Source organism: Dermochelys coriacea, chromosome 3 (genome assembly GCF_009764565.3).
Source record: "Dermochelys coriacea isolate rDerCor1 chromosome 3, rDerCor1.pri.v4, whole genome shotgun sequence".
Taxonomy (NCBI): domain Eukaryota; kingdom Metazoa; phylum Chordata; order Testudines; family Dermochelyidae; genus Dermochelys; species Dermochelys coriacea.
The window spans coordinates 74,928,868-74,956,168 of NC_050070.1; positions in this window are offsets into that span (position 1 = coordinate 74,928,868).

Genomic DNA, 27,301 nt, shown 5'->3' on the forward strand with positions numbered 1-27,301 from the left:
AGCTGAACTTCCATCCTGTAGATTTTCTCCCCTTTGCTCAAATATTCTAGTATCAGAAGACTTTCTGACAAGGGTCATAATTGAATCATGGCTTATTTTTTGCCTTGTAATTAATTCACAGAAAATGAAATTCAGGCCTTTGCAGAAGAGTGTCACCAGAACTGTGCATCACCTAACCCCTTGGCACCAGAGTGAATTTCACTCAGAGTGCAGATCAGGTGAATGTGTCCACATGGTGTTAATATTTAATAACGGAGTTCTTAATAAGGTATATTTTCTGTGACTGTTCTATGATTGCTTTCACCTAGACAAACCCTAATATTCTGCTATTTTGTTCAATTTCTTTGCTCTAACAGCCCTAACAGAATCTATATGCTAATATGAACCTCTAAATCTATTTTTTTCTGAAAAACCTAGGCCCTATAAACTGTATAATCTGTGTGTGTGTGAAGCGCCTGTCTGGACATTACTTTTGCACATTAAAAATGCACACTACATCCATAGCAGAAGAAGCAGTCATAGAAATTAAAGATGGGAGAGTACTTATTAGGTAATGTAGTATTTTTACTCCCTTGCCCATGTAGGATTGCTTCCTGTACTATGTTTTCTAATATTTGTGTAGCCTAGTTTTAAATGATGCAAACAACTGGGCTTCTATAACTTTCACTGGTGACTGTTCCACAGTCTAATAGCTCTCACTGACAGGAAATTGGCATTTTTCCTTTCCTCAATTTTATCCCATTATCTCCATTCCTGCATTTTGCCTTAACAGATCTGACAGAATAATTTCCTTTTATTGGTATTAGAACCTTACTAGCCTCTATCAACTGGCCAAGTATTTCTTCTTTACTCATATGGTCTCGTCTTGGTACTCTCTCACTCCCTACACTATTATGGGAAGAAGCATTTCAGAATCTTTGGTTTGGGTGTTTAAATAATCATCTCCCCAAACAAGGGCTGAGGATTTTTTCTTAGAAGTGGTTCTAGGGTCCTAGATGAGAGTAGTTAATTTCCAAGCACTATTCTAGAGAGAGAAATGGTGCAAAATAAGTACAGGGGTAAGCAGCATGTATAATGTAAACTCAAAATTTATAAAATATAGCAAAGGTGGAATCTGCTCTTTCAATTCTCTTCAAGAATTCTGGACTTTTTAAAAAATCCTTCATTCACATCCATATGCTAAATGTTATTTTAAAAGGTTGTGTCCATTAGTGTGCAATATTTCTTTTCTATGAAATCAGGATCCAGACTAAGGAGGGCCTTTTGCCAAATTTCCATTTTGAAAGAGGCTAGTACAAATAATACACAATTATAATAATAATATATTCAGTTACTGCAGGACAGTTTTACTACAGGTCAGTCTTTTTTAATCCCAGATTAATGATTTGATTACAGTGGTTACTTCCTTGTTATTCTGTTAAATAAAAATATAAATAGTAAAGTGGGCAATGTCTTGGTGCTCTCAGGCTTCAGCTGCCAGCCCAAGAGAGCATTCTGGGAAGCAATATGTATATTACCATTATCAAGCATACTGTTTTTCTTCAGAATTTCAGTTTCCGGTCAGCGGAAGCACTTCAGCTGCCAAACTGCTACGATGATTAATACCTATCCCCCTTCCCCCAACAACACACCTTTCAACATCCATAGATCCTACACATGCCTATCACAACATATGGTGTACCTTATCCGGTGTACTAAATGCTACAATAATAACAATGTTGGAAAAATGAGACCAACACTACACTCTCAATTGAACTCACACAGGAAAATGATAAAAGACAAAACCAGCATAACTCCTGTGAGTGTACACTTTTTACAAAATGATCACTCCAGATCTGACCTCCCAGTCCTTGTCCTCAAAGGAAACATGCACAACACCTTCAAAGGATGAGCCTGGGATCTTAAATTCACAACTTTGTGAGTCACTAAAAATCATGGACTCAATAAAGATACTGGATTTATGGCTCATTACAACAATCTGTAACCCACTAACCTTATTCATCCTATAACTGCCGAAGTGTTAACTGCCTCCTTCACCCAAAATGGTCTCTTACAACATGTTAACTCCTTATGCTGGACAATCTTTTCCACCTTGTATTTATTTGTGAGACTCTGAGTACTTTCCCAGACCTGAAGAAGAGCTCTGTGTAAGCTTGAACACTTGTCTCTTTTGCCAGCAGAAGCTGGTCCAATAAGAGATATTACCTCACCAACTTTCTCTCTCCAGACTGAAGAAAGTTTGATGACTATTTCTTCTGTGCTTAATATCTGCACACTGAGTTTCAGTCAGACAGAAATAATTTTATTCAAATTATAAAGTTCTGAACATAGAGGTTTATAACAAAAGGACTAATACAAGATGCAGTAAATATTATATTATAATGAAGGTATACATTTTTAACTCTCTGCTTGCCATGGCCAGTTACAAATCACTTCCTAGCACATATATCAGCTGACAAAGAATGGAAGATCCCAGTAGTTTAAGGGTTAAAACAAGGCCCCTAGTTCATAGAGAACTGAGTAATTTCTAGTCTTGCAATTGATGTGTACCTTCTGCTTGATGAATGATCTGAGCATTTGACTGAATGCTTATTGTGAAACCTTTCAATATTCCAGATGATAACAGCATCAACAGACTGAGGAAGTCCTTAGCTGACTGTAGGGGAGATGTAATTATCTAATATGGATATAGTTAAGTAAATACTGCATTTCTTCAGATTATAACACATCCATTTCTAAGTCAAGGGTGGATAAAGCAGCTCAGATTTTAAACTTGAATATATCACACAAAGAATACAAATGTTTCTAAGTGGTATATTTAAGCACCTATGTACCTCATCCCTGAAAAAATAGAATTTGATGAGATTGCGGAAAATGAAGAAAAATTAAAATATGAACCACAATGGAAAAGTATCAGTAGATCATGTAAGTAAATAAATGTATATACTTTAAAAAGACAGATGTAGAAACAACAAAAATACATATGTTACAAAGCTTCTTTATAGTTCTTTCTAAAGGACCTCTAGAGCAGTGGTTCTCAACCAAGGGTCCGGGGCCCCCTGGGGGCCATGAGCAGGTTTCAGGGGGGCCACCAAGCATGGCTGGCATTAGACTCACTAGGGCCCAGGGCAGAAAGCCAAAGCCTGAACAATTTAGCTTTGTGGTGCCCCCTGTGGTGTGGGGCCCTGGGAAATTGCCCTCCTTGCTACCCCTTCATGCTGTTCCTGGCTTTCATATGCAGAAAAACAGTTGTTGTGGCACAGCTGGGCAATGGAGTTTTTATAGCATGTTGAGGGGGTCTCAAAAAAAAGGGGGGGGTTGAGAACCCCTGCTCTAGAGAGTTTATTACCTAGCTATGTAGATGGCTTGTAATCTGTCACTTCCTGACTAAGGAATGGTAAAAATTAGAAATGAGCATCAATTCCTATTGGCTTTGAAGAGCACAGATGATTTTTTTATCCACTCAGGATAGTGCTGAATTACATAGGTCCCTACTACTTTCTAGAAGGGCAATGACTGTAGCCAGATAGGCAAAATGGGACAAAATATCTCAAAAGACAATTGTCTAACTTATTCCAAATTTGATTGCAATGGCAGATGTTAAGGTGGGGTGGAGTGGCAAGATGCTGTGTATTAGCGGCATGGGATGTGCCAAATCTGAAGGAGTTTTGTTTTATGACTGTGGGGACGGAAGGTCAAAATCATGTTTATATCAAGTGTTTTTAAAATGTATCTATAGCTTGATGAAGTATGTTGTAGTTAAATGTTTGGCTGCATGTGTTCCCTCCGTACGCCATCCAGCTCTACACAGGTGGCTGGCACAGCAGACCTCGATCAAACTGCCCAATGACCATAAGATCCTTTAAGGTGCAAAGATACTTGGTCCGGTTTATTGCCAATGAAGCATGGTTCTAGCTCCGCAGATCAATGTCTACAGTTAACCTAGCACATGTATGCCCGTGACAATGATGCAGCTCAGTGAATGGCAGGACTTTCTCCCCTCCACTGGCCAAAGACATTCCCTCTGAGATATCTCTTTATACACTGATACAAGCAAATTACATATTGCCCCTCTGATGTGGCCAGGTGCCACTCTCTGATGTATCTAGGTGTTGTCCATTACCTTGTACATGTTGGTTCAATCAAAACATCTCTATCCATCATGCTGTCATCCTGACTTATCTTTAAGATGGGTCAGCATATCCCTGTTATCTTTGGGGAATGTGTTGGTATCAAGGTGTTCTGGTACCACCCTACTGGAATGTGTTTGCATGTGTATTGTTGTGCCTAGCACTACTTACAAACATGTGTTTCTGAAATATCAGCCCTGTTCTCGACAGATTCTATGAGAAGGCCCTGCCTCCAGTCACAGCCTGACATTGCTTTATATTAACAAAGTTTTGACCACTACTTTAGCCTAGGCCGTAGGCCTTATACCAGGCCTCTAATACAAGGGCTTATGTTTCAGGTCCTCTTCCTACTACATACATCTCTATAAAGGTGTGTGTGTGTTTGTGAAAGAGAGAGTTTATAAAAATAAATCTACCACATATGCACTGGCAGTAGGCATGTGGTAATCATAGCAATAAGCCATAACAGGTTGTGTATTAGTAGACTGTTCATACACATCTCGGATACATTTCATCATTATACTTTCAACCACCTAAGATGTATGCCAGTAGCCTACTAATGCATACTTAGTAGTGGCTTGTTGTCATAAAATAGCTCACAAATACCATTTTTGAAGGAAGGGCAGTTATGTAATATATGCATTTTGCATTTTCAACCTAAAGATTTTTTCCTTATGAAATATGTCTGATTTCCCCAGAAAATTTCAACTTTTTATCAAAAATCAAATTCCCCAAAACCAAAAAATTTCACCTGAAAACTGAACATTTTGATTTGGTAGTGCTGCTGTAGCGTCACATGGGAGCTGAAGGTCATTGGCTTCATGATCCCATTCTCTTCTATGCGCCAGGCTTCACAGTGGGAATACATCTCTACATCATGATGAATGGCCCATTCTCCTGGCTTACAGAGGCAGATGGGGGCCTAATTACAACACCCATAGGCTAAGTTCCCTCTAAGCTGCATGGCCACGTGGCTACGCACCTGCCTATTAAGCCCCACACAGGGGCTCAGGGCTGCGGCGGGGAGAGGCACCTTACCCCCATCATGGATCTGCCATGGTGGGGAGAGGCACCTCTCCCCGTCGGCCCCAGTGTGGACCTGCCACAGTGGCGAGAGGCGCCCCTCCCTGTTGACCCCAGCACGGACCTGCCCCAAACTTGCCACAGAGGCAGGAGAGGAACTCCTCCCTCAGCCCAGCCTAGCCAAGCCAGAGCTGTTGCAGCCGGGGAGAGGTACCTCTTCCCCAGCCGCAAGCTGCTGCACTGAGAGAGAGTTGGGGGAGTCCTCTATCCCCACCGCAGCCCTCAGGCATCCTGCACCCCAAACCCCTTATCCCCAGCCCCACCCCAGAGCTTGCACCCCTAGCCAGAGCCCTCATTCTCCCACACCCCAACCCTCTGTCCCAGCCCTGGGCCCCATCCCACACTCTGAACCCCTGTGCCCCACCCCCATCACATGAATTTTGTTATGTTTACCAATATGAAGGTGGTGTGTCACACATCACCTCCATATTGGTGCATATAACAAAATTCATTCCACACATGGATTAGAAATTAGAGGGAACACTGCCCATAAGTCACTATAGCAGTGTGTCTGAACAGAAGTTTTTCAGTTTGTTTTTTATTTTTGTCACTTGAAAAGATAGTTTTCTGAGGGGTGTGGGGGGGAATATTATTTTGTGACCAGCTCTATCCCATTGATTTTAATGGGACTCTTTAATGTAGTAAAGTTAAAGTATGTATGTAAGTGTTTGTAGGATCAAGGCCAACATGTAGACAACCCATGTTCATTCTATATGTGACTCCAATGGGTGCCATTTTATAAATAGAAATAAATTAGTGAGTCATCTTTCTGTCAATCTAGTCATTTAGTAATTTCATAGGACTGGTCAGGACTGGTTTCTATTATCATCATATTTTTTGCTTTTAGTTCAAAATATCACTTACATGATGACAAAGAGTAGGGATTGTGAGATCATAAAGAATTACTGGCAAGAGCAGAAAATAATTGCCTAGTCAAAAGCAGTCACTGTTTGAAAGCGGACCAATGGCTTTAAAAGATAATATTCTGGACTTTTGCAGAATGATGAGATTTACTTAGGAGCATTTTTACCTGTTCTGTGCTAAATATGAACTAAGATTGTGGATGAGAGGGTAGAACTGGATATCATTTTGCTAGTCTTACTCATGATATTCTAATGTCTTCTCTTTCATGACCATACTTCTCCCTCTTCTCACTTTCATTCAGGTACAAAAGATTTCAAGAATTGATATGTTGTCAGTCTCTAGTAAATCCTTTCCCCCTCTCATTCAGATATATAATTTCTTCTTACTGTGTCTCCTGTGTTTCATTTGAGTGTTGCCTTACTTATTGTGAGACAATAATGCCTTGAATGATTTCTCATGATGGTGTGTGCACTGGCATATTATCTTGTTGAACTATTCAATAAAATATGATAATGTTGAGCACGTTGACATATTTAAACATTCAGGTGAATGAGCAATTCACTGTGAAGTGCAGAAATATTTAGAAGTCATCTTCATGCTTGCAACTAATCTATTTTATTTAAAAGATGACTTCAGGATTCAATGAATCATATGTCCCTGAAAACACAAAAACATGGCAACATGTGGAACACAACTTCCAAGTTTGAAAATGTTGGCTCTTTAAAATGTCTAGGCACAAAATTTAATGACTAGAAATGAAGGATAATACCTGACTATATGGGTAATAAGTACAACAACAAGGGGTATGTTCAACTAATCCTGAAAATATAAAATAAAGGTAGAAATAGCATTTTGGACCTGAGTCCTGTTGTAATAATTGTGCCTACAAATTTACTCTAAATGTGAGCTCAAGTGTAAAAAGTATGAGGAAGTTCAAAAGATGTCACAATAATCTGTAATAGCAAATGCTGATGAGCAAAGATTTGAAAAGGAGACAGAAAAATTGAATTAGTCTAAACAAAAAGGCCTACTGATATAACTTAAGGACTGTGGAAATCAATGAAACAAAATTGGTGTGTCAGAAACAACACTTACTTGCTGGACAAAACAATAAGGGAGTGGGCTATTCCACCCTTCATTCCATTTTGGTTCCTTAAAGAAAGAGTTTTGGGGAAAATATGGAAGAACAGATGGAGGCTACTAAAGAAAGCTTCACCATCCTGGCTGCCACCCCTACTATCTCCTGGGACCCCAGGCCTTTGTCATCCCAATCCTTAGAGAGGTCCTGATCAGACCAAGCCAGAGAGAGGGACCCGGAAAACATAATCACCTCTACTGGCTCCAGTTGTCCCAAACACTACCTGGGACAAAATGGGATCAGACTTTAATAACAACAGTAGAAATAAGATCTCCAGCTCATCTCTACTAACTTCCCTTTTCCCTAAAAGGAAAGGTATTATCATCTTTGATACCATCTAAGTGTATGTCTACACTACAAAATTAGGTCGATTTTATAGAAGTAAATTTTTATAAATCGTTTTTATACAGTCGATTGTGTATGTCCCCACTAAGCACATTAAGTCGGCGGAGTGTGTCCTCACTACTGTGGCTAGCATCAACTCATGAAGCGGTGCACTGTGGGAACCTATCCCACAGTTCCTGCAGTCTCCACTGCCCATTGAAATTCTGCGTTAAGCTCCCAATGCCTGATGGGGCAAAAACATTGTTGCGGATGGTTTTGGGTACATGTCATCAGTCTACCCTCCCTCTCTCCCTCCCTCTGTGAAAGCAACTGCAGACAATCATTTCACGCCTTTTTTCCTGGGTTACCCATGCAGATGCCAGAGCACGGCAAGCATGGAGCCCACTCAGCTCACCGCTGCTGTTGCAAGCATTGTAAACACCTCGCGTATTATACTGCAGTATGTGCAGAACCTGGCTAAGAGACACAGCACGAGGACGATTGTGAGGAGGACATGGACACAGACATTCCTGAAAGCACGGGATGTGGCAATTGGGACATCATGGCAGCATTGGGGCTGGTTGATACAGTGGAACACCGATTCTGGGCCTGGCAAACAAGCACAGACTGGTGAGATTGCATAGTCTTGCAGGTATGGGGTGATTTCCAGTAACTGCGAAACTTTCGCATGCATAAGGCTGCTTTTCTGGAACTCTGTGATTTGCTTTCCCCTGCCCTGAAGCACAGGAATACCAAGATGAGAGCTGCCCTGACAGTTGAGAAGCGAGTAGTAATAGCCCTGTAGAAGCTTGCAAAGCCTGACTGCTAATGGTCACTCGGGAATCAATTTGGAGTGGGCAAATCTACTGTGGAGACTGCTGTGATTCAAGTGGCCAGTGCAATCACTGATGTTCTGCTATCAATCATGACTCTGGGAAATGTGCAGACCATTGTGGATGGCTTTAATGTGCTGGGTTCCCTAACTGCGGTGGGGCAATAGACGGAACGCATATCCCTATCTTGGCCCCGGAACACCGGGGCAGCCAGTATGTAAACTGCAAGGAATACTTTTCCATGGTGCTGCAAGCACTGGTGGATCACCAGGGATGTTTCACTGACATCATCATGGGATGGCTGGGAAAGGTGCATGATGCTTGCATCTTTAGGAACTCCAGGCTGATTGAGCAGCTGCAAGAATGGACTTTCTTCCCAGACCAGAAAATTACTGTTGGGGATATTGAAATATTAATAGTTATCCTTGGAGACCCAGCTTACCCCTTGCTCCCATGGCTCATGAAGTCATACATAGGCAGCCTGGACAGTAGTAAGGAGCAGTTCAGCTATAGGCTGAGCAAGTGCAGAATGGTGGTACAATGTGCCTTTGGATGTTTAAAAGCTTGCTGGTGCTGTTTGCTGACTAGGTTAGACCTCCGCGCAAACTATATTCCCATTGTTATTACTGCTTGCTGTGTGCTCCATAATATCTGTGAGAGTAAGGGGGAGACATTTATGGTGGGATGGGAGGTTGAGGCAAATTGTCTGGCTGCCAATTTTGAGCAGCCAGACACCAGGGCTATTAGAAGAGGACAGGTAGGCACGCTGCGCATCAGAGAGGCTTTGAAAACCAGTTTCATAACTGGCCAGGCTATCGTGTGACAGTTGTGTATGTTTCTCCTTGATGCAAACCCGCCCCCCTTTGATGATTTTAATTCCCTGTAAGCCAACCAACCTCCCCCCTTAGATCACAGCTGGCAAAGGAAATAAAGTGACAAACACCTACAAGATCTCTATCAAGTGTTCTTACAACTACAATACCCACCTGCTGAAGTGAAGAAACAGATTGACAGAGCCAGAAGAGTACCCAGAAGTCACCTACTACAGAACAAGCCCAACAAAGAAAATAACAGAATGCCACTAACCATCACCTTCAGCCCCCAACTAAAACCTCTCCAACGCATCATCAAGGATCTACAACCTATCCTGAAGGACGACCCATCATTCTCACAGATCTTGGGAGACACGCCAGTCCTTGCTTACAGACAGCCCCCCAACCTGAAGCAAATACTCACCAGCAACCACACAACAAAAACTCTAACCCAGGAATATATCCTTGCAACAAAGCCCATTGCCAAATGTGTCCACATATCTATTCAGGGAACACCATCATAGGGCCTAATCACATCAACCATACTATCAGAGGCTCGTTCACCTGCACATCTATCAATGTGATATATGCCATCATGTGCCAGCAATGCCCCTTGTACATTGGCCAAACTGGACCGTCTCTATGTAAAAGAATAAATGGACACAAATCAGGGGTCAAAAATTATAACATACAAAAACCAGTCGGAGAACACTTCAGTCTCTCTGGTCACTCGATTACAGACCTAAAAGTTGCAATTCTTCAACAAAACAACTTCAAAAACAGACTCCAACAAGAGACTGCTGAATTGGAATTAATTTGCAAACTGGATACAATTAACTTAGGCTTGAATAGAGACTGGGAGTGGATGTGTCATTACACAAAGTAAAACTATTTCCCCATGTTTATTTCTGTCCCGCCTCCCCACTGTTCCTCACACATTCTTGTCAACTGCTGGAAATGGCCCACCTTGATTATCACTACAAAAGGTTTCCCCCGCTCTCCTGCTGGTAATAGCTCACCTTACCTGATCACTCTTGTTACAGTGTGTATGGTAACACCCATTGTTTCATGTTCTCTGTGTATATAAAATCTCCCCACTGTATTTTCCACCGAATACATCCAATGAAGAGAGCCGTAGCTCACGAAAGCATATGCTCAAATAAATTTGTTAGTCTCTAAGGTGCCACAAATCCTCTTTTTTCTTTTTATTGTTTTGAAAGCATGCATTCTTTCTTTATTAAAAGAAAGGGAAATAACAGATAAGGTAGCCCAGGTGAGGTAGGGTGGGGTGGGGGAGGAGGGAAGGACAAGGGCAGATTGCTTATTGTAGCTATACTACAAATCAAAACTGTTTGAATGACAGCCTTCTGTTGTTTGGGCCAACCTCTGGAGTGGAGTGGCTGGTGCCCAGAGCCTCCCCTTTGCCCCCCCCCGTCTCCCCGTGTTCTTGGGTGTCTGGGTGAGGAGCATATGGAACTTGGGGAGGAGGGCAGGCGGTTGTACAGTGGATGCAGGGCGGTCTGTGCTCTTGTTGGCTTTCCTGCAGCTCTGCCAGATGCCTGAGCATGTCCGTTTGCTCCCCCATTAGCCTCAGCATCACCTCCTGCCTCTTCTCATGGTGCTCACTTAATGCTTTCCTGGACTCTGCCACTGAATGCCTCCATGAATTCAATTGTGCCCTATCTGTGCGGGAGGACTGCATGAGCTCGGAAAACATGTCATCACGAGTATGTTTTTTTGCCTTCTAATCTGCGATAACCTTAGTGATGGAGATGATAGGGGGAGCATAGAAACATTTGCATCTGGGGGGGATAAAAAGGGAGAGTAAAATTTAAGATGATACATTTCTGAGAACAAAAGGGAGACTCTTTCACAGAGAATCAAGCAATTCACAGCAGACAGCACATGTGCTTTAGGTATGAGGTCGCATTTTGCCTTTTATATTGAGTGCTCGTCGGTATGGTGACACATCACTCATGGCTGGGCAACAGAATTCGGTTTCCAGGCGGCCATGGTAAGCCAAAGGGTACACGGGTTTGGCTTCTAATTCCTTCATAACATGTGGGAATGTTTTCAAACTGCAGCATCCTCCTTTCCCATAGCACACAATGCCGGTTGGGTTTGCCATTTAAAAGGAGGGACTGCGGTTTTCGGGTGGATGTGCAGCACACACCTCCCCCAACCCCTCCACGTGGCTATTTGGGATGATCCCTTCACCCCTCCCCCCACCGCATGGCTATGGGATGATCCCTTTTAGCCAAGTGCAAACAGCCCAGCATGAACAAGGTCCTTTTACTCTTCCCTTACAAAAATTCCCCTATTTCAACCAGGTGACCATGAATGATATTATTCTCCTGAGGCTAACACAGAAAGATAAAGACCAAATGTTGCTTGAATGTGACCAAAACCCAGGACCATTCGCTGCCATGCTTTGTGCTGCAATGATTCCAGACTATTTGCTACTGCCTTGGTGTGGTAAAGTGTCCTGCCGTGGAGAACGAAATAAGGCAGACCTCCCCAGAAACCTTTTGCAAAGGCTTTCAGAGTACCTCCAGGAGAGCTTCATGGAGATGTCCCTGGGGGATTCCCGCTCCATCCCCAGACACGTTAACAGAGTTTTCCAGCAGCTGTACTGGCCCCGAATGCATCCCAAGTCTTCAGGGAAAATCAAACATTAAACACAATTGCTTTTAAACCCTGTACTGTAGTTACAGAGGTATTCACCAGAGGTGCCTTCTCTGCCTTCAGGGTCGGGGATCCAACCTTACGAGGGTATTGGCTTCAGGATGATGAAAAGGTCCTGGCTGCAGGGGAGAATGGATTCACCGCTTGCCTGCTGCGCATTCTCCTCCTCCTCCTCTTCCTCATCCACAAAATCCTCCTCCATGTTGTGTGAGACTCCCCCCTTGCAGGTGTCCATTGACAGTGGTGGGGTAGTGGTAGGGTCCCCCCCTAGAATGCCATGCAGCTGATCATAGAAGCAGCATGTATGGGGCTCTGACCCAAAGTGACTGTTTGCCTCCTTTGTCTTTTGGTAGGCTTGCCTGAGCTCCTTGACTTTCATATGGTACTGCTGTATGTCCCTGTTGTAGCCTCTGTCCATCATGCCTGTGCAATTTCGGCATATATATAAGCATTTCTTCTTTTTGATCGGAATTCTGCCTGCACAGATTCTTCTCCCCATACAGCAATCAGATCCAGTGTCTCCCATTCGCTCCATGCTGGAGCTCGTTTGCGATTCTGGGGGGACTGCATGGTCACCTGTGCTGCTGAGCTCACCATGCTGACCAAACAGGAAATAAAATTCAAAATTTCCCAGGGCTTTTCCTGTGTACCTGGCTAGTGCAGTGGAGTTGAAAGTGCTGTCCAAAGCGGTCACATTGGAGTCCTCTGGGATAGCTCCCAGAGGCCAATAACATCGATTTGTGTCCACACTACCCCAAATTCGACCCAGCAAGGTCGATTTTAGCCCTACTCCCCTTGCCAGGGAGGAATACAGAAGTTGATTTTAAGAGCCCTTTAGGTTGATGGAACAGGATTATTTGTGTAGACACATTCATTATAAAATCCACCTAACGCAGATAAATTCAACCTAACCCTGTAGTGTAGACCAGGGCTTAGAGACTATCAAACAAGGGCATTTTTCTTTTTAAAACTCTCACTAACTAAAGGAAAAGGGAATGGAGAATGTTGTTCAAATGAAAGCCTTAGTTATTCTTTAAAAAAGAAAAGGAGTACTTGTGGCACCTTAGAGACTAACACGTTTGCTCAAATAAATGTGTTAGTCTCTAAGGTGCCACAAGTACTTCTTTTCTTTTTGTGGATACAGACTAACACAGCTGCTACTCTGAAACCAGTTAATTCTTTACATTTCAAATGCTTTAACTGTTTTTTCTTCTTTTCTGTATCTTTATTAAAAGGTTAAAATGATGGCTGAGGTCTCTGTATATTAAACCTCGAACCTCGTTTAACATTGGATAGTGATTGGGTTATGTTAACATTTTTGGCCCATTTATTCCTGCTCAATTAATACAATAACCTTTCTGTTCATGAGTGAAGTTAAGTTAGTTCTATTTGGCATGACCATAGTTGTTCCTCTGGAAATTGCTCCATCACAGACAGTAAAGTAAGACAAATTAGAAGTATTTTTTTCTTACTTGTAGTATTGAAACAGGGACCTCTGAGGTAATGTTAAACATAGAAGTCCACTGAAGTCTAAGGGAGTTTAGCAATCAACTTCAGTTGGGTAAGTATTTCACCCTGTCTATACCAACTGCACATATGTATTTAATGTCATGTTAGTTAACATGACTCCTCAAGGTCATGTTCTAAGACAGCATAATTTTTTCCACTGAAGACAAGTCTTATGAAGCTTAATGAAAAACTTCAGTAAAATATATGTGGTGCATGCTCAGTATGTGATTTTCAAATACCTATAACTAAATCAAATCAAAATCAATTTTCTCCAGAACACTGTCTTGGACTTGTGCATTATTTCCCTGCCATATTTAACCCAAAATTTGTTAACTCACTCTCCACATACGCAGAAAGGATGAGCTGCTTTCCTTCAAACTTTTTTTTAAAAGAAGAAAACAACAAAACCAAACAAATAAAAAAAATCCTCAATAAAACCAAACTCACCTTTGGGCAAAAGCAAACTTGGAAAATTTCAGCTTGAGAGGTGAAAGTTTCAGGAAGTAAGGAGTAACTGATAACAATGAGTAGAACAGTTATGTAATTTTATATGTAGCTGTTACACCTCCATAAGCACCTAAGAATGGCCATACTGGGTGAGACCATTTTCCAATAGGGGCTGATGCCAACTGCTTCAGAGGGAATGAACAGAACAGAACATGACAATTATCGATGATCCATCCGCTGTCATCCACTCCCAGCTTCTGGCAATTAGAGGCTCAGGGACACCCAGAGCATGGGGTTGCATCCCTGACAATCTTGGCTAATAGCCATTGATAGATAAATTCATGGAGGATAGGTCCAATTCTGGTTTGAACTCAAGTTATATTTTTGGTGTTCACAACATTCCCTGTCAATGAGTTCCACAGGTGGACTGTGTTTTGTGTGAAGAAGTACTTCCTTATGTTTGTTTCAAACCTGCTGCCTATTAATTACTTTGGGTGATCCCAGTTCTTGTGTTATGTGAAGAGAGAAATACCACTTCCTTATTTACTTTCTCTATACCATTCACAATTTTATAGACCTCTATCATATCTCCTGTTAGTCATCTCTTTTCTAAGCTTAACAGTTCCAGTCTTCTTAATCTCTCCTCATATGGAAGTTGTTCCATACCCCTAATAATTTGTGTTGCCCTTCTCTATACTTTTTCCAATTCTAATATATATTTTTGAGAGGGAATGACTAGAACTGCACATAGTATTCAAGGTGGGGGTGTACCATGAATTTATATAGTGTCATTAGTATATTTTCTATCTCATTATCTATCCCTTTTCTAATGGTGCCTAACATTCTGTTAGCCTTTTAGACTGCCACTGCACATTGAGCAGATGTTTTCAGAGAGCTATCCACAATAACTCTAAGATCTCTTCCTTTAGAGAGAACAACAAATTTAGACACCATAATTTTGTATGTATAGTTTTCCAGAGTGCATTACTTTTGCATTTATAAACATTGAATTTCATCTGGCATTTTGTTGTCACCCAGTATTATGAGATCCCTTTGTAACTCCTTGCAGTGAGCTTTGAACTTATCATACACTTGGATATTAATCATTTTACTACCAGAGGAGCACTGTATGGAACTTAACTGGCAGATATTTATTAGTAGAGCTACATATTGGAATGAACCCGAAGACCACCTCGTTTCATGAAAAAGGGTAATATTTTCAAAACGGTGTAAGTGACTTAGGAACCAATGTCCTGTTTTCAGAAGTGACTTAGCCACTTAGGGGTCTAAAACTCATTGAAAATTAATAGGACTTAGGCTGCTAAATGCCTAAATCACTTTTTGAAACTGGGATGTAGATTCCTATGTCACTTAGGCCCTTTTGAAAATGTTGTGCAAATTCAAATCTTAGCACAGTTTTATTGAATGGTTCAAGAATATGAACTGTGTTATGATTTTGTAGAGGGCATGGAAATTTGTAGTTTAAACATAAAACTATGTGAACCTTGATGTTTTCAACTGAGCTTTGGTTGAAAGCTTTTTTTCAAACTTCAAATTCAAAGTGGAACTCCTGGTGTGGTGGGAACATGTTCAAATAACTCCAGCTAAGTGAAACCTTTGAGTTACACCTGGCTTTATTCCCCATTCTGTGTTCACTATTCCTCAGACACAAAGTGCATTTTCCAGTGTATGGGATTCAGGATAAAGTGTCAATCCCATGAGTAAAGCTTAACCTTAATTTATATGTCTTCTCAACCATAATAGCACATACAGCTTGTTTCCTCTCTTTGTGTGTAGGATGGAAAAAATCCTCTCAGTTTTTACTATAATGCAATTCACTTTTTGACCATTTGGCCATATATTAGCATTTCTGTGACACTGAAGCCCTTTCTCCACTCCATATTCAACAACCTTAGTTCCACTACAATCTTTTCTAGTAACACATTCCCTGGAATGAATTTAGGGCTAAGAATCTGCACTTGCTGTAAGTTGAAGGTTATGCTAAACTACAGGAATATGCTGACATCATTCACTCCACATATGACCTCTGTATAAAGTATTATAGAAATATGTTTCTCATAAATACATGCTGAAAAGAGAAAACAAAGTTGCAAACAACCTTTGGGACATGAGGCTTTCTTGAGGAGTGGGGAAAATCTAGTCATACTGTAGATCGTGCAACTGAAAGTTTTCATACAATGAGCTCACATCAACAAAGGTTGTGCTTGTCGAATGAAGAGACCTGTAAGTGCATCTTCTGTACATGCAACTAAAATTCTACAGAAATGATATAAGGTGAAGCTCTTTATTATTTGTATTACCGTAGCACTTAGGAGCCTTAGTCATAGACCAGGACCCCACATCCTTTAATAATTTTTTCAAGTTGCTGTCTTTCAACTTAATATACTTATGCACTTGTATTGTGAGCAAGTTTAACGAGAAGTGCCTGATTTCTCCTCTCTATCCCATCATTATTTTATATACCCCATCATAAGCACTTTTATTTTTCACTCCCAGTTCCAATTTTAGTATATCAAACTTGAAGATATTTCATGAAACAAGAGATCTCTGAAACATATGCCCATGAAAGGAAGAGATCCAGTAAAGATTAAAGTGCTGGTACAATATGAATATTATGTTATTAAATATTTAATAACTGAGCACACACAAACAACCAGTATAGAATAATAATTATAAAGTGTAAGTGGAAAAAGAAGTACAATATCACCTATGCATTTTTTAAAAGTTCATTTATAATAATGAAAAAAAATTAGAATATAGAAATAAAGATTATGCCAGAGGAGGAATACCAAGGAGGCTAGTGATGGCTGTGATTTTAAAATTTGTACTAGAAATGAGTTCAAACTCTAAAATTTAGATTTGGATTTTGAATATCCCAAATTTCAAGTGTGTTTGCATGTAGAGTTTTGTTGATACCTACATCTAGTTACACACAGAAGAGCTATATAGAATCGGTAGTCACTAAATAAAGATCAATGGTAACATTTTCAAAAAGTGCCTGAGTGACTTAGAAGCAAGTCTAAGCCCCATTTTCAAAAGTGACTTAGGCCTGGTCTACAGTATGTGGTTATTTCGGAATTAGCCGAGTTAATTCGAAATAAAACTGATTCCATCCATACGACCAACCCTTTTTTTTTTTATTTAAAGGGCTCTTTAATCCGATTTCTGTACTCCACCTCGGCAAGTGGAGTAGTGCTAAAATCGAGATCGCAGTTCCAGGGTACAGGTACTATGGACGCAATTCAACATTCTTGGCCTCCGGGAGCTATCCCAGAATGCTCCCTTGTGACCACTCTGGACAATACTCTCAACTCTAATGCACTAGCCAGGTAGGCAGTAAAAGCCCCGGGATCTTTTGAATTTCATTTCCTTTTGGGTCACTATCAGCACAGGTGACCATCAGCACAGTCCACCATCACAGGCGACCATGCAGAGTGCACCATCACAAGAGACCACACAGTCCCGGATTCGCAGACGAGCTCCAGCATGATCCAAATGGGAGGTACTGGATCTCATCGCATGTTGGGGAGATGAATCTGTTATGGCAGAACAATGTTCCAAAAAAACACAAATACGTATGCTAAAGTCTCCAGGGCCATGACGGAAAAAGGCTACTCCAGGGACACAGAGCAGTGTCATACAAAAATCAAGGAGCTCAGGCAAGCATACCAAAAAGCCAGGGAGGCAAAAGGGCACTCTGGGTCACAGCCCCATACATGCTGCTTCTACCATGAGCTGCATTCAATTATGGGGGGCGACGGCACCGCTACCCCACCACTGTCCATGAACACCTGCAAGGGGGGAGGTTGCACGGAGCGAGGAGGGATGAGTTATTGGAGGACGAGGAGGAGGACAGTGCACAGGTGGCAAGTGGAGAATCTGTTTTCCCCCCTACCCAGGAACTAGTCTTAACGCTGGAGCCAACAGCCTCCCCCCACTCCCAAGGCAGGCTCCCAGACCATGACCCCGGAGAAGGCACTTCTGGTGAGTGAGAGCTTGATCAGAGCTACGCGGTGGGGGAGTGGGGGGAAACCCAGCCATGCTAGGCTGTTCGCCTTTAGTTTCATAGATTCATAGATACTAAGGTCAGAAGGGAGCATTCTGATCATCTAGTCTGACCTCCTGCACAGCGCGGGCCACAGAATCTCACCCACCCACTCCTATGAAAAACCTTACCTATGTCTGAGCTATTGAAGTCCTTAAATCATGGTTTAAAGACTTCAAGGAGCAGAGAAGCCTCTGTCAACCATGCCCCATGCTACAGAGGAAGGCGAAAAACCTCCAGGGCCTCTCCAATCTGCCCTGGAGGAAAATTCATTCCCGACCCCAAATATGGCAATAAGCTAAACCCTGAGCATATGGGCAAGATTCACCAGCCAGATACTACAGAAAATTCTTTCCTGGGTAACTCAGATCCCATCCATCTAATATCTCATCTCAGGGGATTAGTCCTATTTACCCTGAATATTTAAAAATCAATTACTTACCAAAATCCCATTATCCCATCATACCATCTCCTCCATAAACTTATCAAGTAGAATCTTAAAACCAGATAGATCTTTTGCCCCCACTGCTTCCCTTGGAAAGCTATTCCAAAACTTCACTCCTCTGATGGTTAAAAACCTTCATCTGATTTCAAGTCTAAACTTCCTGGTGGCCAGTTTATACCCATTTGTTCTTGTGTCCACACTGGTGCTGAGCTAAAATAATTCCTATCCCTCTCCTCTGATATATTTATAGACAGCAATCATATCTCCCCTCAACCTTCTTTTAGTTAGCTAAACGAGCCAAGCTCCTTAAGTCTCCTTTCATAAGACAAGTTTTCCATTCCTTGGATCATCCTAGTAGCCCTTCTCTGTACCTGCTCCAGTTTGAATTCATCCTTTTTAAACATGGGAGACCAGAACTGCACACAGTATTCTAGGTGAGGTCTCACCAGTGCCTTGTATAATGGTACTAAAACCTCCTTATCCCTACTGGAAATGCCTCTCCTGATGCATCCCAAAACCACATTAGCTTTTTTCACAGCTATATCATATTGGCAGCTCATAGTCATCCTATGATCAACCAATATTCCAAGGTCCTTCTCCTCTTCTGTTACTTCTAATTGATGCGTCCCCAACTTGTAACTAAAATTCTTGTTATTAATCCCTAAATGCATAACCTTACACTTCTCACTATTAAATTTCATCCTATTACTATTACTCCAGTTTACAAGGTCATCCAGATCCTCCTGTATAAGATCCCGATCCTTCTCTGAATTGGCAATACCTCCCAGCTTTGTATCATTTGCAAATTTTATTAGCACATCCCACTTTTTGTGCCAAGGTCAGTAATAAAAAGATTAAATAAGATTGGTCCCCAAACCGATCCCTGAGGAACTCCACTGGTAACCTCCCTCCAGCCTGACAGTTCGCCTTTCAGTAGGACCCATTGCAGTCTCCCCTTTAACCAATTCCTTATCCACCTTTTGATGTTCATATTGATCCCCATCTTCTCCAATTTAACTAATAATTCCCCATGTGGCACGGTATCAAATGCCTTACTGAAATCTAGGTAAATTAGATCCACTGCATTTCCTTTATCTAAAAAATCTGTTACTTTTTCAAAAAAGGAGATTAGGTTGGTTTGGCACGATCTACCTTTTGTAAAACCATGTTGTATTTTGTCCCATTTACCATTGACTTTAATGTCCTTAACTAATTTCTCCTTCAAAATTTTTTCCAGGACCTTGCATACTACAGATGTCAAACTAACTGGCCTGTAGTTACCCGGATCACTTTTTTTTCCCTTTCTTAAAAATAGGAACTATATTAGCAATTCTCCAATCATTCGCTACTACTCCTGAGTTTACAGATTCATTAAAAATTCTTGCTAATGGGCTTGCAATTTTAGGTGCCAATTCCTTTAATATTCTTGGATGAAGATTATCTGGGCCCCCCGATTTAGTCCCATTAAGCTGTTTCAGTTTCGCTTCTACCTCAGATATGGTAATATCTACCTCCATATCCTCATTCCCATTTGTCATGCTACCATTATCCCTAAGATCCTCTTTAGCCTTATTGAAGACTGAGGCAAAGTATTTGTTTAGATATTGGGCCATGCCTAGATTATCCTTAACCTCCACTCCATCCTCAGTGTTTAGCGGCCCCACTTCTTCTTTCTTAGTTTTCTTCTTATTTATATGGCTATAGAACCTTTTACTATTGGTTTTAATTCCCTTTGCAAGGTCCAACTCTACTTGACTTTTAGCCTGTCTCACTTTATCTCTACATGTTCTGACCTCAATTAGGTAGCTTTCCTTGCTGATCCCTCCCATCTTCCACTCCCTGTATGCTTTCTGCTTCTTCTTAATCACCTCTCTAAGACGCTTGCTCATCCAGCTTGGTCTACAACTCCTTCCTATGAATTTTTTCCCCTTTCTTGGGATACAGGCTTCCAATAGCTTCTGCAGCTTTGATATAAAGTAATCCCAGGCCTCCTCTATCTTTAGATCCATAAGTTCTTCAGTCCAATCCACTTCCCTAACTAATTTCCTTAATTTTTGAAAGTCAGCCCTTTTGAAATCAAAAACTCTAGTTGCAGATTTATTTTTGTTAATCCTTCTGTTTAGTTTGAACTGAATTACCTCATGATCACTTGAGCCAAGATTGTCCCCTACAACCATTTCTTCTATTAGGTCCTTGCTACTTACCAAAATTAAATCTAAAATGGCATCCCCTCTAGTCGGTTCAGCAACTACTTGATGAAGGAATCCATCAGCTATTGCATCTAGGAAAATCTGAGCCCTATTATTATTACTAGCACTGGTCCTCCAGTCTATATCTGGGAAGTTAAAGTCTCCCATGATCACGCAGTTTCCATTAGTATTTACTTTATTAAAAACATTAAAAAGGGCTCTATCCATATTCACATTAGATCCTGGAGGTCTATAGCACACCCCAAGCACTATCGTAGGAGAGGCTCTACTAGTTATCTTCCCCAATGTAATTTTTGCCCAGACGGACTCTGTCTTATCCATTGCATCGCTTCTTATTTCTTTACATTCTACCTCATCATTGATATACAATGCTACTCCATTACCTTTACCTTTATTTCTGTCTTTCCTAAACAGCATCTACCCTTCAATACCTGTAGTCCAGTCATGACTACTATTCCACCATGTTTCTGTTATCCCTATAATATCTGGTTTCACTTCCTGCCCCAGTAGCTGTAGTTCCTCCATTTTGTTACCTAGGCTCCTCGCATTGGTGTACAAACATCTTAATTTTTGCTGTTTGGCCTCGCTCACATTTTGTATTCTATTAGGCACAGTCATTCCACAGCCAGTATAACCTATTAGACTGGTATCCACACTGCCCTCGCTCCTTATATACATTCTCCTACCCATGGCTGTATCCTTTCTTACTTCATCTTCTTCCCTCTCAATGCTAAAATCTGGCGTGGAGATTACCTGGACATCTCCCAACCATCTCCCCCAAATTCCTAGTTTAAAGCTCTCTTTATCAGTTGTGACAGCCTCCATCCTAGAAGTCTATTTCCTTCCCTACTCAGATGAAGTCCATCCCGAGAGAACTGTCCTCTGTCCATGAATGTCTCCCAAGTGGCCATGCATCCCAAAGCCCTCCTTTCGCACCACTGCCTAAGCCATCTGTTGACAGTCATAATCTTGTCACACCTTTGTTGCCCTTCTCTAGGAACAGGCAGAATCACACTAAAGATCACCTGAGCCTCGATTTCCTTAAGCGTCTTCCCCAGCCTAGCATAGTCTCCCTTAATACTTTCCAGCGAGAATCTAGCCGTATCATTTGTTCCCACATGAAGGATAATTAGGGGATTCTTTCCCACTCCCTTTAGGATCCTTTTCAACCTCAGGTCTACATCCCGTATCTTAGCACCCGGAAGACAGCACACCCTTCTATTCTCTGGATCAGCTCTTGTTACAGACCTGTCTATTCTTCTCAATAAAAAGTCCCCGATCACATAGACCTGCCTTTTCCTGGTGACGGTGCTATTCTCCAATCTCTCCCCTGTTCCCTCTGGCTGCAAATTCTTTCCATTCCTATTTTCCCTTATAATCCTCTTCAACCCATCCTGTATCCTCCTGGGGCTCATATTTGGTGTCTTCTCCTTTGACTCTTCCCCTTTTCCTATAGGACTAGCTTCTCTTCTCTTCTTCCTTGCCCTTCCACCTTCAGCAACTACCTGCTGAACCCCTTCTTCATTTTCCAACTCTGCAAACCTGTTCCTAAGGTCTATTTCTCCTTTACTAGCCCATCTTTTCCTCTGCCTGGTTCTTTTAGTCACATGCTTCCACTGACCACTTTCCTCACCCAGTCTCCCCTCAAAATTCCCCAGCCCTGCTTCCATCTGTAAGTCTGAGCTTTTCCCTTCAGATACCTCATGTCTTTGCTCCATCATCTGCTCAAACTCCTTCCTAAACTTAACCAGACTTTCCACCTGCATCTCCAAACCTCGGATCTTTTCCTCCATCAGCTCTATCAGACGGCATTTCATTCAGAAAAAACTCTTACCAGGTCCCCCCTCCAGGATCATGTACATACCGCAGCTTCCACATCCAGTCATCCTCATTGTGTCTTCCACTACAGGCGTCACTCGCACAACTGCCTCCGTATCCGTCATAGCCTTCCCACCTAAGTCCTGTTAATCTGGGAAACACAAGCCACACCAAAAAGATCACCCCCCACAGCAAAAACAAACCCCAAACAAGCACCACAATACAAACTCCCCTTGCAAACTCCCACTCAAACTACCCTGTTTACAGCTCTGTTTGCTAGCTCCTGTGCCACTGCAGCTGTCTGTGAGTTTAAAGGGCTCATCCCTGATCAGAGCCTCATAGGAGCCACATGCTGTGTGTGTGTGTGTTGTATGAAGCGATCATCCCAGAGAGCCTGCAGGCCCTCCTTTTATATGGCAAACCCACGAGGCATTACTTGCTATGGGAAAAGGGGCCTGGCAGTTTGAAAGCATTAAATGAATGTGGAAGAAGCAGAATCCCGTGTGCCCCTAGGGCTTACCATGGCTGCCTGCCAGCTGAATTCTGTTGCCCGGCCGAGTGTGATGGCTTACTCACACCAAAGTGGCAGGCACTTCAGTATAAGAGGTAAAATGCGACCTTGTACAGAAAGAACATATGCTGTTTACTATGAATTGCCTGTTTCACTGAGAACGAGTGTTCACTTTGTTCTCTAAAATGTATCTTTTAAAATATTACCTTCCCTTTTTCTCCTTCCACAGGTGCAAATGTTTCAATGCAGCCCCTATCTACTCCCTCCCAGAGTCTGGTCCAGATTAGAAGGAGGAAAAAACAAACTCGGGACAACATGTTCGCTGAGCTCATGCAGTCCTCCCGCACTGGTAGGGCCCAGTTGAATGCATGGAGGCAAACAATCGCAGAGTCCCGTCAAGCGTTAAATGAACATGAAGAGAGGAGAGACGTGTGCAATGAGAGCTGGCAGGATGCTATGGTCAAGCTCATGGGGAAGCAAACTGACATGCTTTGCTGTATGGTGGATCTAATGTGGGAAAGGCAGCAAGACCACAGACTGCTGCTGCAGCCCCTGTATAACCGCCCTCCCTCCTCCCCAAGTTCCATAGCCTCCTCACCCAGATGCCCAAGAACATGGGGGCAGGAGGCTACAGGGACCCACACACTGAACCCCAGAGGATTGCACAAGCAGCAGAAAGCTGGCATATCCAAAATTTTGATTGGGTTTCTGGACTTGTCCTTCCCTCCTTCTCCACCTCCCTAACCCAATACCCCACCACCTCTCCCAGTCTACCTTCTGATTTCTCTCAATGTGTTGTGCAACAAGTAATAAAAAATGGTTTTTAAACAATTGTGACTTTATTTCCTTTCATACATATAGGGGGCGGGTAACTTCAAGAGAAACAAACACAACTGTCACCCTGGCCAGTCATGAAACTGGCTTTCAAAGCTTCTCTGATGCGGAGCGCACCTTGCTGCACTCTTCTAATTACCCTGTTGTCTGGCTGTGCGAAATTTGCCACCAGGTGAGTTGCCTCAACCTCCCACCTCACCATAAACATCTCCTCCTTACTCTCACAGATATTGTGGAGCACACAACAAGCAGCAATTACAATTGGAATATTGGTTGTGCTGAGATCTAACCGAGTCAGTAAACTGTGCCAGCGCACTTTCAAATGTCCAAAAGCACATTCTACCACCATTCTGCACTTGCACAGCTTATAGTTGAACTGCTCCTTACTACTGTCCAGTGTGCCTGTGTATGGCTTCATGAGCCATGGCATTAATGGGTAGGCTGGGTCCCTGAGGATAGCTATAGGAATTTCAATATTCCCAACAGTAATTTTCTGGTCTGGGAAGTAAGTCCCTTCCTGCAGCTATTCAAACAGACCAGAGTTCCTGAAGACATGAGCATCCTGCACCTTTCCCGGCCATCCCACGTTGATGTCGGTGAAATGTCCCTTGTGATCCATCAGTGCTTGAAGCACCATGGAAAAGTACCCCTTGCAGTTTACATACTTGTGTTCCAGGGCCAAGATAGGGATATGCATTCCGTCTATTGCCCTGCCACAGTTAGGGAACCCCAGTGCATTAAAGCCACCCACAATGATCTGCACATTTCCCAAAGTCACTACCTTTGATAGCAGCTGGTCAATGATTGCGCTGGCTACTTGCAGCACAGCAGCCCCCACAGTAGATTTGCCCACTCCAAACTGAGTCCTGACTGACTGGGCGTTGCAAGCTTCCACCTGGCTATGGCCACTCACTTCTCAACTGTGAGGGCTGCTCTCATTTTGGTGTCTTTGCGCTTCAGGGCATGGGACAGCAAGTCACAAAGTTCCATCAAAGTGGCCCTACTCATATGAAAGTTTCTTGTCCACTGGGAATCATCCCATACCTGCAACACTATGTGGTCCCACCAGTCTGTGCTTGTTTCCCGGGCCCAGAATCGACTTCCATGGCATGAACCTGGCCCAACGCCACCATGATCTCCCAATCGCCACATGCCGTGCTTCTAGGAACATCTGTGTCCATGTCCTCATCAGTATAGTAATCACGCTGTCCGCTTTCTCGCCCGGTTTTGCAGGTACTGCACATACTGTTGGATAATACGCGAGGTATTTACAATGGTCAAAACTGCAGTGGAGATCTGAGCGGGCTCCCTGCTTGCCGTGCTATGGCGCCTGAGTTAGTAATCCTGGAAAAAGGGCACGAAATGTAGGAGAGCAGAGTGGCAGCGGAAGAGGTGTTGCTCAGTTCATGATGGCCGAGCAGAGTTGGCAGCGGAAGCGGTCGATGAGGAATAGAAAGAATAGATATTTATAGAGATTACATAGAAAGATGAGAGGAAATGTGAGGTGGATTCATAGTACCAGGAGAGAAGCGGTGCACCGTACTGCACCATCTGCTGAAAGCAATATGGCGTCTGCACACCAAAAAGGTGCAAAACGATTGTCTGCCGTAACTTTCACGGAGGGAGGAGCGACTGATGCCCCCCCCAGAACACCGACGAGAATGTTTTTGCCCCATCATGCACTGGGAGTTTAACCCAGAATTCCAGTGGGTGGTGGGGACTGTGGGAATTGTGGGATAGCTACCCACAGTGCACTGTTCCGACATTCGATGCTAGCCTTGGTACTGTGGACACACTCCGACAAATTAATGCACTTTAGTGAGGACACACAAGACCGAATGTATAAAATTGCTTCCAAAAATTCAAATAGAATAATTTCGAAATAATTTTGTACTGTACATGTACCCTTAGGCACTTAGGAACCTGAGTCTCTTTGACTTTCAATGCTACTTAGGGGGAAATATTCAAAGGCACAAATGGCAATTAGTGTCTACTTCCCTTTGACTTTCAAAGAGTTAGGGGCCTACCAAACATTTGTGCCTTTGAAAATCTCCCCCTTAGCTCCTAAGTTCCTAAGTCACTTTTGAAATTGGAATTTAGACTTTTAAGTCACGTAGGTACTTTTGAAAATTATATTGGTGGGCTTTTATGGTAATAACATCATTTGGTACAGTGCCTACCACAACGGGGTCCTAGATGTTGTGGTAATACAAATAAATAATAATAACTATTAATAATAATTGTTATAAGATGATCAGAAATTAATCTGATGAATGGGAGATATACATAAATAGACAGAGGCAGGCACCTTTATATTCAATGTGCATTTATAGTGCAAATAACTCATTTTTTTGTCAGGTGTATATTGCATAAAATGTTGCTTCAGGACTGGTTACTTGGACTTCTTGGCTGAAACTTCAGAGAGTGCTAATTTTCTTTTCCATAGATGATTATGGAGCTGATGTTTGACGAGGAACTTTGATTGCAGCATTGCAGACTGTTTCCCCAGTCTGCTGCGAGCACTTATTGTGTGTCAAAAACAAAGACAGATGTAACATAGAAAGACCCAAAATTAACTCTAACAGCTATTCAAATATACTTTGATAAGAAACAATTTTCAGCTTCTTTTGTCTTGTTTCTTTCTCCGTTTTTTTCATGACGCCAGGCTGCAATGTTGGCTCTTGGATAGCTAGATGCAAAATGAGACTGACATGTTGGACACATGGATCTCAAGGATGTGGTTACCCTAGCAACAGTAACACATAAAAGGTCTCAGAACTTACTCATGGGACATTTCAGTTTTTCACATAAAATAAATACTGATGTTGAATATGATTGGTCTAATTGAAGAGTAGTGAAGGCATCTTAGAATTGTGAGGCTAGAGACTCATCAAATCTAGGGTTACCAGATGTCCTGATTTATAGGGCAGTCCTGATAGTGAGGGCTTTGTCTTGTATAGGCGCCTATTGCCCTGCACCCCCCCGTGCCAGTTTTTCACACTTGTTATCTGGTCACCCTAATCAAATCAGAGTCTTCCTCATATTTTTCAGGAACCAATGTCAAAAATAGAGTCTGTCTTTATTATGGGCGGAAACCCATTGGATGTAGATATCCACAAATTTTGTAGTGCTTGTAATCCATATACAAATATTGTTTTTGGGCTCATTTCTAATTATTTCAAATTAGGCCAGTGCAAAAGAGAGAATAGGTAGATTATTTGCATCAGTGGTGAGTGAAACAACATCAAAAATCTAAATGTACTGGAACTTTTTTGGTTTAGAGCATATCATAAATGCTACAGATACTTCAAAGTTTCTGTTTAGAAGTACTGAAGAATTAACTGTTTTAACATTTTTGTAGCATTTAGCTTTACTTCACTTTATTTATAAAAACAGGCTTGCTCAAGGCAAAAATATTGGAAGAAGAGCCACATTTTGGGTTTCAGAGTCACAGAATTAGATTTAACACTGGGGTAGCATTTGGATGGAAAGGTATTTGAACTGCATCACTTTACGTATAACTGGAACAACTTTTTTAAAGACATGAACAAGGAGCTGCATGTTGCAGAGGGCTAAAGGGGTTATGCTGTGA